Source organism: Nerophis ophidion, linkage group LG08, assembly GCF_033978795.1.
Source record: "Nerophis ophidion isolate RoL-2023_Sa linkage group LG08, RoL_Noph_v1.0, whole genome shotgun sequence".
NCBI classification, from domain to species: Eukaryota; Metazoa; Chordata; class Actinopteri; order Syngnathiformes; family Syngnathidae; genus Nerophis; species Nerophis ophidion.
In genome coordinates, this window is record NC_084618.1 from 16,545,049 (window position 1) to 16,558,051 (window position 13,003).

Below are 13,003 nucleotides of genomic sequence, written 5' to 3' on the forward strand. Positions count from 1 at the left end.
TTACAGAGTGCCAAGCAGGGAGGTAATGGCTCGCATTTTTATAGTCTTTGGTATGACTCGGCCAGCCACTGAGTAGGTAAAGGCAATAAATGAGCTGGAGCAGTGTTTTTCAACCACTGTGCCGCGCCGTGAGATACAGTCTGGTGTGCCATGGGAGATGATGTAATTTCACCTATTTGGGTTAAAAAAATTTTTTGCAAACCAGTAATTCCATTCATCCATTTTCTACCGTTTACTCCCTTAGGGGTTGCGGAGGGCGCTGGTGCCTATATCAGCTACAATCGGGCGGAAGGCGTCGTACACCCTGGACAAGTCGCCATCTCATCGCAGCAAACTAGTAATTATAACCCGCAAATAATGAGCCGTCGTTGAGTGTCTGTACTGTCTGGGGATCAGCAGACTTACCAAGTAATACTCTTCCATATCAGTAGGTGGCAGCAGGTAGCTAACTGCTTGGTATATGTCGGAAACAGCGGAAGGCAGTGTGCAGGTTAAATTGTGTCTAATGCTTAAACAAAAGATGAGTGTCCCTAAGAAAAGGCATCGAAGCTTAGGGAAGGCTATTCGGAACTAAACTAAAACTGTACTGGCTAGAAAGTAAACAAAACAGAATGCTGGACGACAGCAAAGACTTACTGTGGAGCAAAGACGGCGTCCACAAAGTACATCCGAACATGACAATCGACAATGTCCCCACAAAGAAGGATGTGCCGTTGTTGAGTGTCGGTGCTGTCTCCAGCTCGGCAGAGTAACCGTGTAATACTCTTCCATATCAGTAGGTGGCAGCCGGTAGCTAATTGCTTTGTAGATGTCGGAAACAGTGGGAGGCAGTGTGCAGGTAAAATTGTGTCTAATGCTTATACCAAAAATTAAAAAAAGGTGAGTGTCTCTAAGAAAAGGCATCGAAGCTTAGGGAAGGCTATGAAGAACGAAACTAAAAGTGAACTTGTCAAAACGCGGACTATTGGGTTTGTTTTTCCGGAAGTCAAAGCAAAGCTGGCGCAGGCAAGACGTGAATGTAAGTACATATTTTATTTGAAGACTAACAAACTACAAAAAAAAGGAGGCAAACAAAAGGCGCGCACAATGGCGGAGAACAAACGTGACTAATGAAAAGAAAAACTAGCACAAAGGCAGAACTATGGACAAAATGCAAAACTCGATAACTGTGACATAAAAACCAAAAACGTACGTGGCATGGGCAGGAGGTAAACTATGGACAGGATGAGTGACAGGCAGGGTATGGCATGAAGTAGAGGTACAGGTAGCATGGCATGACGTGGGTAGAGGTAAAGTCGCCAGGTAGTCTACAGGTTTAAATAATGCTGTGGTGATTACTGACAGGTGTGCGAGTGCAAAACGTGAGACAGGTGCGTGACATAAGGACAGGAGAAAACTAATGGGTAGTCATGGAAACGAAACAAACAAGGAAGTGCAAAAAGTGTCCAAAAAACAAACAGTACAAGGCCAAACAAAAACATGATCAACAGACATGACAGAACTGGCTACAAAGTAAACAAAAACAGAATGCTGGACGACAGCAAAGACTTACAGCGTGTGGAGCAAAGACGGCGTCCACTGTGTACATCCGAACATGACATGAGAATTGACAATGTCCCCACAAAGAAGAATAAAAGCAACTGAAATATTCTAGACTGCTAAAACTAACTAGATGTGGGAAATATTGCTCAAAGGAAGACATGAAACTGCTGCAGGAAAATACCAATAAAAGAGGAAAGGCCACCAAAATAGGAGCGCAAGACAAGCACAAAAACACTACGCACAGGAAAACAGCAAAAAAGGGCAAGATGGCAGATGGTGACAGTACACCTACTTTGAGAAAAGAGCTATAGTAATGCATGCTTGGTTATTGTTTTAAGTCATTTCCAACCACTATTTACTGTGAACTGAGTTTTGTTTTTTTGATGATTTCTACTGGTTGGTGTGCCTCCGTATTTTTTTCAATAAAGAAATGTGCCTTGACTCAAAAAAAGGTCAAAAAACACTGAGCTGGGTGAACCAGGGGTGTCCAAACTGCGGCCCGCGGGCGTCTTTAATTTGGCCCGCGAGACGTCATGAGTTTAAAAAAGGAATCTCAGCCACAGGGGGATTGCGGTCATTTGAAAAGTCTGATTATTCTGATGTTGTTATTATGTCGCCATGTAGTGGACAATTCGAGTAATTCAGGTCAATGGCCTTTAATCAAGCTCTTAAAGGCCTACTGAAATGAGATTTTCTTATTTAAACGGGGGATAGCAGGTCCATTCTATGTGTCATACTTGATCATTTCGCGATATTGCCATATTTTTGCTGAAAGGATTTAGTAGAAAACATCCACGATAAAGTTCGCAACTTTCGGTGCTAAGAGAAAAGCCCTGTCTCTACCGGAAATAGCAGACGATGACGTCACATGTTTGATGGCTCCTCACATATTCACATTGTTTTTAATGGGAGCCTCCAACAAAAAGTGCTACTCCTACCGAGAAAACGACAATTTCCCCGTTAATTTGAGCGAGGATGAAAGATTCGTGTTTGAGGATATTGATAGTGACGGACTAGAAAAAAAACAAAACGCGATTGGGACGGATTCCGATGTTTTTAGACACTTTTACTAGGATACTTCTGGGAAATCCCTTATCTTTCTATTGTGTTGCTAGTGTTTTAGTGAGTTAAATAGTACCTGATAGTCGGAAGGGTGTCTCCACGGGTGTGTTGACGCCAATGTCTCAGGGGAGTCGACGGCAGCTATGGACAACACAAGCTCAGCTTTTCTCCGGTAAGAAGCGACTTTTTAACCACAATTTTCTCACCGAAACCTGCTGGTTGACATTCCGTCTTGATTCATGTGCGCTTGACCGCGCTCTGATCCATAGTAACGTTTCACCTCCAGGAATTTTAAACGAGGAATCACCATGTGTTTGTGTGGCTAAAGGCTAAAGCTTCCCAACTCCATCTTTCTACTGTGACTTCTCCAATATTAATTGAACAAATTGCAAAAGAATCAGCAACACAGATGTCCAAAATACTGTGTAATTATGCCGTTTAAGCAGACGACTTTTAGCTGTGTGTGTGTGCAGCGCTCATACTTCCTAAAAACCTGCGACGTCTTGCGTACACGTCATCATTACACGGCGTTTCGAAGACGAAATTTAAAAATGTAATTTAGTCAACTAAAAAGGCCGTATTGGCATGTGTTGCAATGTTAATATTTCATCATTGATGTATAAACTATCAGACTGCGTGGTGGCTAATAGTGGCTTTCAGTAGGCCTTTAAAGGACATGTGCGCAGCATTAACTTATATGGCCCAATGCAAACAACCTTCCCGAATCATGGTGCAAAAACAAAAATTCCAACCAACACAATATCAACCGACATGGTCACACATCACACAATCTGCTGACATATACATACATACACACACACACGCATGCACACACACATATACACACACATATATATACATACACACACATATATATTCACAAATTTATACACACACTTATACATATACATATATATATATATACACGCATATACATATATATGCAACTTTTTATATATACACATATATATGTACATATATATATACACACACACACATATATATACATATACATATGTATATACATACATACATACATACATATACATATATACACTATATATAGTATATATATAATATATATATGTACTATATATACTATATATAGTATATATATACTATATATAGTATATATATATATATATATACATACATACATATATATACATATATTCATATAATATATATATGTACTATATATAGTATATATATACTATATATAGTATATATGTATATATATATATATATATATGTATGTATGTATATACATACATATATATATATATGCCTCATCACAATATTTTTTTCCTGGTTAAATTTCCCGACAGACCATCCATCCATTTTCTACCGCTTATTCCCTTTTGGGATCGCGGGGGGGCGCTGGCGCCCATCTCAGCTACAATCGGGCGGAAGGCGGGATTACACCCTGGACAAGTCGCCACCTCATCGCAGGGCCAACACAGATAGACAGACAACATTCACACTCACAGTCACACACTAGGGCCAATTTAGTGTTGCCAATCAACCTATCCCCAGGTGCATGTCTTTGGAAGTGGGAGGAAGCCGGAGTACCCGGAGGAAACCCACGCATTCACGGGGAGAACATGCAAACTCCACACAGAAAGATCCCGAACCCGGGATTGAACCCAGGACTGCAGGACCTTCGTATTGTGAGGCAGACGCACTAACCCCTCTGCCACTCCCGACAGACCATGGCAAAGAAGCAACTGGAATTGCAGATTTGTGCTGAATGTACAACAAAAGGATTGTAAAAAGCCAGATTGACTCTAAAGTAGGTTCCAGTTAAGCAGCACTGATTAACTAAATGGATCAGGGTCCATCATCCCTGTACCATCCGCATCATCCCCTGAAAGAACCCCTGCGATTGAACAAGATCAGCATCCATACCTGCTGACTTCAGGTATCTATGTCAAGCACTACACTGAAAATGAGCTTTTTGTTTGTAACAAAGTTTTTAAAAAAAAGGTGCATTTTGCACGCATGGTGTCCTACCTGCAGGCTTCTCGTCACCGGTGAAGTGTTAAGCCCCTCCCCGTCGTCTCGCTTCTCACACGCGCTGGCACGCCGAGAACATGATGCTCCGCGGCCTCTCCTCTCCGGCAAGGTGTCGACTTCTCGCTCTTCCCGCACAGCTCGTGCACTGAGGGCGGGCGAGTAGAGACAGAGAGAGAGAGAGAAAATGAGAGAGAGAGAGAGTGTGTGGGAGCCGATGCCTTAAGTGTGATGAGGTCAGAGCCGCCTCCACTCCAACACTTAACCGCTGCCGGTCTCGCCTCCCTCCCTCCATTCCTCCCACCCTCCCTCCTCGGTGGCTAATAGGCGTCAGTGGGAGTCATGCGGCCAGCAGGAAAATTAGAAGCGAAGGACGAGAAATTGAGAGGAAAGTTGCTCGTTTCACTTCACTGCATCCCCGCTTTAAAGAGGAGCCGCACTTGTTCTCTACAAACCCCGGGACATTCACGAAATTCAGCGCCTCTCCCGAAAATCTCCCGGGACAAATTTTCTCCCGAAAATCTCCCGGAGCTGGAGGCCACACCCCCTCCAGCTCCGTGCGGACCAGAGTGAGGACAGCCTGTTTTTACGTCCGCTTTCCCACAATATAAACAGCGTGTCTGCCCAATGACTGTAGAAATACCAAAATGGATACATGGATGATACAGCAGAGGATTGGGAGAATGTCATGTGGTCAGATGAAAACCAAAATAGAACTTTTTGGTATAAACTCAAATGGTCGTGTTTGGAGGAAGAAGAATACTGAGTTGCATCCCAAGAACACCATACCTACTGTGAAGCATGGGGGTGGAAACATCAGGCTTTGGGGCTGTTTTTCTGCTAAGGGGACAGAACGATTGATCCGTGTTAAGGAAAGAATGAATGGGGCCATGTATCGTGAGATTTTGAGCAAAAAAAACCTCCTTCCATCAGTGAGAGCTTTGAATGGTTGACCAAATACTTATTTTCCACCATATTTTACAAATAAATTCTTTAAAATTCCTACAATGTGAATTCCTGGATTTTTTCCCCCACATTCTGTCTCTCACAGTTGAAGTGTACCTATGATGAAAATTACAGACCTCTGTCATCATTTTAAGTGGGAGAACTTGCACAATTGCTGGCTGACTAAATACTTTTTGCCCCACTGTATATATATAGATACATATATATATATATATATGTATATATATATATATATATATATATATATATATATATATATATATATATATATATATATATATATATATATATATGTATGTATGTATATGAATGTAAATATATGTATATATATAAATATATATGTATGTATATATATATACACAAATATTCATATATATACATACATACACACAGACACATATGTATAAATATATATATATACATAAATATATATATACATACATACATATATATATACATACATATATACACATATATATATATACATATATATATATACACACATATATATATACATATATACACACATATATATATATACATATATATATACACACATATATATATACATATATATATATACACATATATATATATACATATATGTATATATATACATATATATATATATACATATATATATACATATATATATATACATATATATATACATATATATATACATATATATATATATATATATATATATACATATATATATATATACATATATATATATATACATATATATATATATACATATATATATATATATTTATAGATTTGGGTTAGCCCCGCCCACTGAAATTTGATGGGCGACATTGACTGATAAAAAAAACATTAAATAATAAATCGTTAAATAATTAATTAAGTAATTAAGTTGTTGTATTAAATTATTAATACATTTTAGAGTAAATAAATTACACATTTTATTACAAATGTATTTAATGCATTTATGTATTTAATCCCAATTATAGCTATACATACATGTATATATATATATATATATATATATATATATATATATATATATAATTATATATTTATTTTATCTTGTCCCATTTTTGTGACACTTAATGCTTGTGCATTAGCAAATTTGCATTTGCATACATTGAAGACAACCGTGTTTCTACCAAACCTGAGGTGCAAATCGAATATCTCAATTTGTCATGAGTAGCAATGTCGCATCAGAATATAAATGGTCATTTTCCACCCCAATTATGCTAACTATCAAAACAAACAAACAAAATGTAGCTATTGGCCAGCTGCATTTTTTGTAAAAGAACAGCTGGAAAGAGCAGAAAGTGTAATGAGCCATGTTGGACACCGATGAAAGCCAGCTGCAGGGGAACATGGGACGTCAACGCAGTAAACTCCCAAGACCGCTTAACGCCCAACTGTCCCGTCTTAATGTGATTAGGCTGAGACCAGGAAAGAATTAGCTTAAATCTTTCAAATAGCCGTTTGGTATTCCCATAGTGAATCCTTGATTTATCCTAACACATGAACAGTTGCCCGAGTTGCTTGCGAAAGCAGATTAGTCATATATGTCAAACACAAAGCAAAGAAAAAAGTCATTGTCTTTTACTGGGAAAATGGTGCAAATGTTTGGAGTTCAACTTCCTGCTGAGGCAATATATAAACACGTTCAGTCTGTCACCATTAATCATGTCAAATCTTCCTCTGCAGGGTCTGATACGGAGCCCCCGAGGGAGAAGGAGATGGGAGCGGAACAAATGGGTCGCGATCATTTTTGAAAAAAAAAAAAAAAAAAAAAAGGCAGTCACCAACACAGCTAGCTCGCTAGTTAGCGCTTTTGTGAGAGCTGTGAGGAGCGAAGCTAATAAAAGCTTTTATCTCATCAGGTCTGGACTACTGTAATGCACTTTAGGCTGGAATAAGTCCAAATGCACAGTTAGTCCAACAGGGGAAGCATAAAACGGGAGCACTTCACCCCCGCTTCTCGCTTCTCTGCATTGGCTTCCTGTACGTTTTAGAATTGATTTTAAAATGATTGTTTTTTAAAGCTTTGAATGGACTGGCCCTCGAAGTACATCACAGACCTCATTCAAACGTATGCTCCAGCCAGCGCGTTGAGGTCCGAGGGCCAATTCCAACATGTGGGACCTCAGGTCAGAATGATGTTTTAAGTCTCGTCTTAAAACTCACTTTTATTCTCTGGCTTTTAAATCGGTGTGAGTTTTGTGGTCCTCTGCCCTTTATGGTTTTATTCTATTACATTGATTTGTTGTTATTGCTTTATTCTATTTTATTGATGTATTTTAATGTTTTATTCTATTACATTGATTTGTTTTTATTGTTTTGTTCTATTTTATTGATGTCTTTGATTGTTTTATTCTATTACTTTGATTTGTTGTTATTGTTTTATTCTATTTTATTGATGTATTTTAATGATTTATTCTATTACATTGATTTGTTTTTATTGTTTTGTTCTATTTTATTGATGTCTTTGATTGTTTCATTCTATTACATTGATTTGTTATTGTTTTGTTCAATTTTATTGATGTATTTTAATGTTTTATTCTATTACATTGATTTGTTTTTATTGTTTTGTTCTATTTTATTGATGTCTTTGATTGTTTTATTCTATTACTTTGATTTGTTGTTATTGTTTTATTCTATTTTATTGATGTATTTTAATGTTTTATTCTATTACATTGATTTGTTTTTATTGTTTTGTTCTATTTTATTGATGTCTTTTATTGTTTCATTCTATTACATTGATTTGTTGTTATTGTTTTATTCAATTTTATTGATGTATTTTAATGTTTTATTCTATTACATTGATTTGTTTTTATTGTTTTGTTCTATTTTATTGATGTCTTTGTTTTATTCTATTATATTGATTTGTTTTTATTGTTTTATTCTATTTTATTGATGTATTTTATTGTTTTATTCCATTGCATTGATTTATTTTTGTTTTATTCAATTTTATTGATATCTTTGTTTTGTTCTATTATATTGATTTGTTTTTGTTTTATTGTATTTTAATAATGTACTTTGTTGTTTTATTCTATTAAACTGATTAGTTTTTTATAGCTTTATTGTATTTTAATTAAGTATTTTATTGTTTTATTCTATTATGGGTGATATTAGGGGACGGCGTGGCGCAGTGGTAGAGTGGCCGTGCGCAACCCGAGGGTCCCTGGTTCAAATCCCACCTAGTACCAACCTCGTCACGTCCGTTGTGTCCTGAGCAAGACACTTCACCCTTGCTCCTGATGGGTGCTGGTTGGCGCCTTGCATGGCAGCTCCCTCCATCAGTGTGTGAATGTGTGTGTGAATGGGTAAATGTGGAAGTAGTGTCAAAGCGCTTTGAGTACCTTGAAGGTAGAAAAGCGCTATACAAGTACAACCCATTTATCATTTATTATTATTATATTGATTTCTTTTTATTGTTTTATTCTATTTTATTGATGTCGTTGATTGTTTTATTCTATACATTAATTTGTTTTTATTGTTTTATTCTATTTATTGATGTCTTTTATTGTTTTATTCTATTTTATTGATGTCTTTTGTTGTTTTATTCTGTTATATTGATTTGTTTTTATTGTTTTATTCTTTTTTTATTGATGTCTTATTGTTTCATTCTATTGCATTGATTAGTGTTTTTTTTTTTTAATTGATGTCTTTTATTGTTTTATTCCATTACATTGATTTGTTTTTATTGTTTTATTCTATTTTATTGATGCCTTATTTTTTTGTGTTATTCTATTATATTGATTTGTTTTTATTGTTTTATTGTATTTTATTGATGTCTTTTTTCTTTTATTCTATTCTATTGATTTGTTTTTATTGTTTTATTCTACTTTATTGATGTCTTTTATTGTTTTATTCTATTATACTGATTTGTTTTTATTGTTTTATTCATGTCTGTTTTATTCATTGTATTGTTTTTTTATTGTTTTATTTTATTTAATTGATGCATTTATTGTTTTATTCTATTATATTGATTAGTTTTTATTGTTTTATTCTATTATATTGATGTCTTTAGTGTTTTATTCTATTAAATTGATTTGTTTTTATTGTTTTCTCCTATTTTATTGATGCCGATTCTATTGTATTATTATTATTAGTTTGTTTATTGTTTACATGTTTCATTTTAAATATTTGTAATTTGATTATTGTTCCTGTCTATGTGCAGTACTACGGAGACAGTTGTGTTGTTAATAGTGCGATACAAATAAAGGGGATTGGGATTGGATTATATACGTATGTGTGTATATGTATGTATATACGTATACGTTAGCTCAAAAAACATCAATTAAATTGATTTTAATTCATTTTAATGGGCAATGCTGTTTTTCGAGATAGCAGCTGCACCAAGGAACAAATGAAACCTGTGTCCCCAGGTAGCACTGTGCCAGGGTTTATTGATCAACATTCGACCACCTTCATTTTAAGCTTTCTATTGCCACTTTTGGAAAGTAGGTCCTTGTATCTTAACCCTGTATGAGCACAGAACTGAGGTCTATGAGATGCGCAACAAAGTGCGGATTTAAGACTACTCGGTTTTTGCATTACCAAACAAACACAAATTACATGAAATTCCAGTCGACAGAAGCAGCAAGTCTCGTGTTCAAAGTCTGACCCGTAAGTGCTCCCCTAAAATCAGCCGCAATTGCAGTCTTTATAAAGCAAATACTGGTCTTACAGTATGTTCTTTGATCATTGACAGTACGCTTGCAAACTCGACACCGAGAGAAGTCATTAAAAAGTTTTGCAAAATGTACAAACCCCCAAACCAGTGAAGTTGTCACGTTGTGTAAATGGTAAATAAAAACAGAATACAATGATTTTCTAATCCTTTTCAACTTATATTCAATTGAATAGACTCCAAAGACAAGATACTTAACGTTCGAACTGGTAAAGAGTGTTATTTTTTGCAAATATTAGCTTATTTGGAATTTGACAGCTGCAACATGTTCCCAAAAAGTTGGCACAAGTGGCAAAAAAGACTGAGTAAGTGGAGGAATGCTCATCAAACACTTATGCGGAACATCCCTACAGGTAAACAGGCTAATTGGGTATAAAAGAAGCTTCCATGAAATGCTCAGTCATTCAGAAACAAGGACGGGGCGAGGGTCACCACTTTGTCAACAAACGCCTGAGCAAATTGTTTACGAACAAAATTTCTCAACCAGCTACTGCAAGCAATTTAGGGATTTCACCATCCACGCGCCGTAATATAATCAAAAAGGTTCAGAGAATCCGGAGAAATCACTTCCTCTAAAACCGACATCAGTGTGTAAAGGATATCACCACATGGGCTCGGGAACACTTCAGAAATGTCACGCGTTGCGGCACACTTGCAGTCAGCAGGATTGCAGGTAAGACTTGTTTTTAATATAATAAAACAAAAGAACACTGACACAAAAATGGAAAAATAAATTGCGTGCCTACGCACGGGAAGCTAATGCTAAACTTAGCTGGAGAAAAAAAGTACAAAAATATCAATCAATCAACCAATCAATGTTTATTTATATAGCCCCAAATCACAAATGTCTCAAAGGACTGCACAAATCATTACGACTACAACATCCTCGGAAGAACCCACAAAAGGGCAAGGAAAACTCACACCCAGTGGGCAGGGAGAATTCACATCCAGTGGGACGCCAGTGACAATGCTGACTATGAGAAACCTTGGAGAGGACCTCGGATGTGGGCAACCCCACCCTCTAGGGGACCGAAAGCAATGGATGTCGAGAGGGTCTAACATGATACTGTGAAAGTTCAATCCATAGTGGCTCCAACACAGCCGCGAGAGTTCAGTTCAAGCGGATCCAAGACAGCAGCGAGAGTCCCGTCCACAGGAAACCATCTCAAGCGGAGGCGGATCAGCAGCGTAGAGATGTCCCCAACCGATACACAGGCGAGCGGTCCATCATGGGTCCCGACGAGCGGTCCATCCTGGGTCTCGACTCTGGACAGCCAGTACTTCATCCATGGTCATCGGACCGGACCCCCTCCACAAGGGAGGGGGGGACATAGGAAAAAAAAGAAAAGAAGCGGCAGATCAACTGGTCTAAAAAGGAGGTCTATTTAAAGGCTAGAGTATACAGATGAGTTTTAAGGTGAGACTTAAATGCTTCTACTGAGGTAGCATCTCGAACTGTTACCGGGAGGGCATTCCAGAGTACTGGAGCCCGAACGGAAAACGCTCTATAGCCCGCAGACTTTTTTTGGGCTCTAGGAATCACTAGTAAGCCGGAGTCTTTTGAACGCAGATTTCTTGCCGGGACATATGGTACAATACAATCGGCAAGATAGGATGGAGCTAGACCGTGTAGTATTTTATACGTAAGTAGTAAAACCTTAAAGTCACATCTTAAGTGCACAGGAAGCCAGTGCAGGTGAGCCAGTACAGGTGTAATGTGATCAAACTTTCTTGTTCTTGTCAAAAGTCTAGCAGCCGCATTTTGTACCAACTGTAAACTTTTAATGCTAGACATGGGGAGACCCGAAAATAATACGTTACAGTAATCGAGACAAAAATCTGATGTTTAGAAAGCCCATATTATAGGTAGTGGGCTGTTTTAAGGAGTTGTTGATAAAATTATCCGTAGTAGCAATATTAATAATGTTGCGTTTATCATGCGCAGTGTACTTAAAATAATTACGACCATATCTAGGAATTGATATGACGGGAATTTTCAGATTGTCTACTTGGTGCTGCGATAAACTGAACGCATCATAATTTGATGTCTAACTCTGACGTAGTCATAGTCATAGCAGAAAAAAACATTTTGTGAGTTTTGTATTATTCTACGAAAATTGCTATGTGTACAGGGATCATCCAGCCTGGCGCTGGCTAGTTCTAACTTAACTGACTCTATACCCAGGCAAGCAGGCTCTGTAATTGCCTGACTAACTTGCTCTCGTGCAGTTAGTCAAATGTGGCTCAATGCGAAATCTAAAATATAACGTGCCGAGCTAAGGCGGAACTTAGCACATGGAAAGACATAGAACAGAATACTTAACGTGACTTGTTGCGAGAAGCAAACAATGAGCCGAGGCCGAACTAAGGAATAACGCAGGCTTATATACTCAAATAATAATTGCCATCAGGTGTGCGACAAAGGAATAGCAGCTGGGACAAAATAAGAAACCATGGCAACGAGCTACACCAGGAAGTGCACAAACACAGGAATCGGCCAAGTCTAAAACTAAACATGAACAAAGACATATAAACGACAAAACAATAAACCAATAAAAGAAAACCACTGTCAGTAACTACAGTTTATTATTTGCCAAAAAAAAATTGGTTTCTCAGTTGGATGATTAAATATCTTGTCCTTGCAGTCTCTCTTTGGACCATGGAATCAGTCCAAAGGGGGACTGAGCAGATGCTGCAGAGCAACATCGCAACGCAGGAGGCGTCAGGTGACTCCACAACCCT

The 13,003-nt window shown here is 37.4% G+C and overlaps 1 protein-coding gene across 1 annotated transcript in view; it reads right to left on the reverse strand.

Moving 5' to 3' along the window:
• Positions 1 to 13,003, reverse strand: part of LOC133557418 (tenascin-like) — a 172,866-nt gene that overhangs the window by 96,681 nt on the left and 63,182 nt on the right. The window contains exon 4 of the mRNA XM_061907865.1: positions 4,618 to 4,765. The gene's annotated coding sequence lies outside the window, so the exon portion shown is untranslated. The remainder of the gene's footprint in view (positions 1 to 4,617; positions 4,766 to 13,003) is intronic.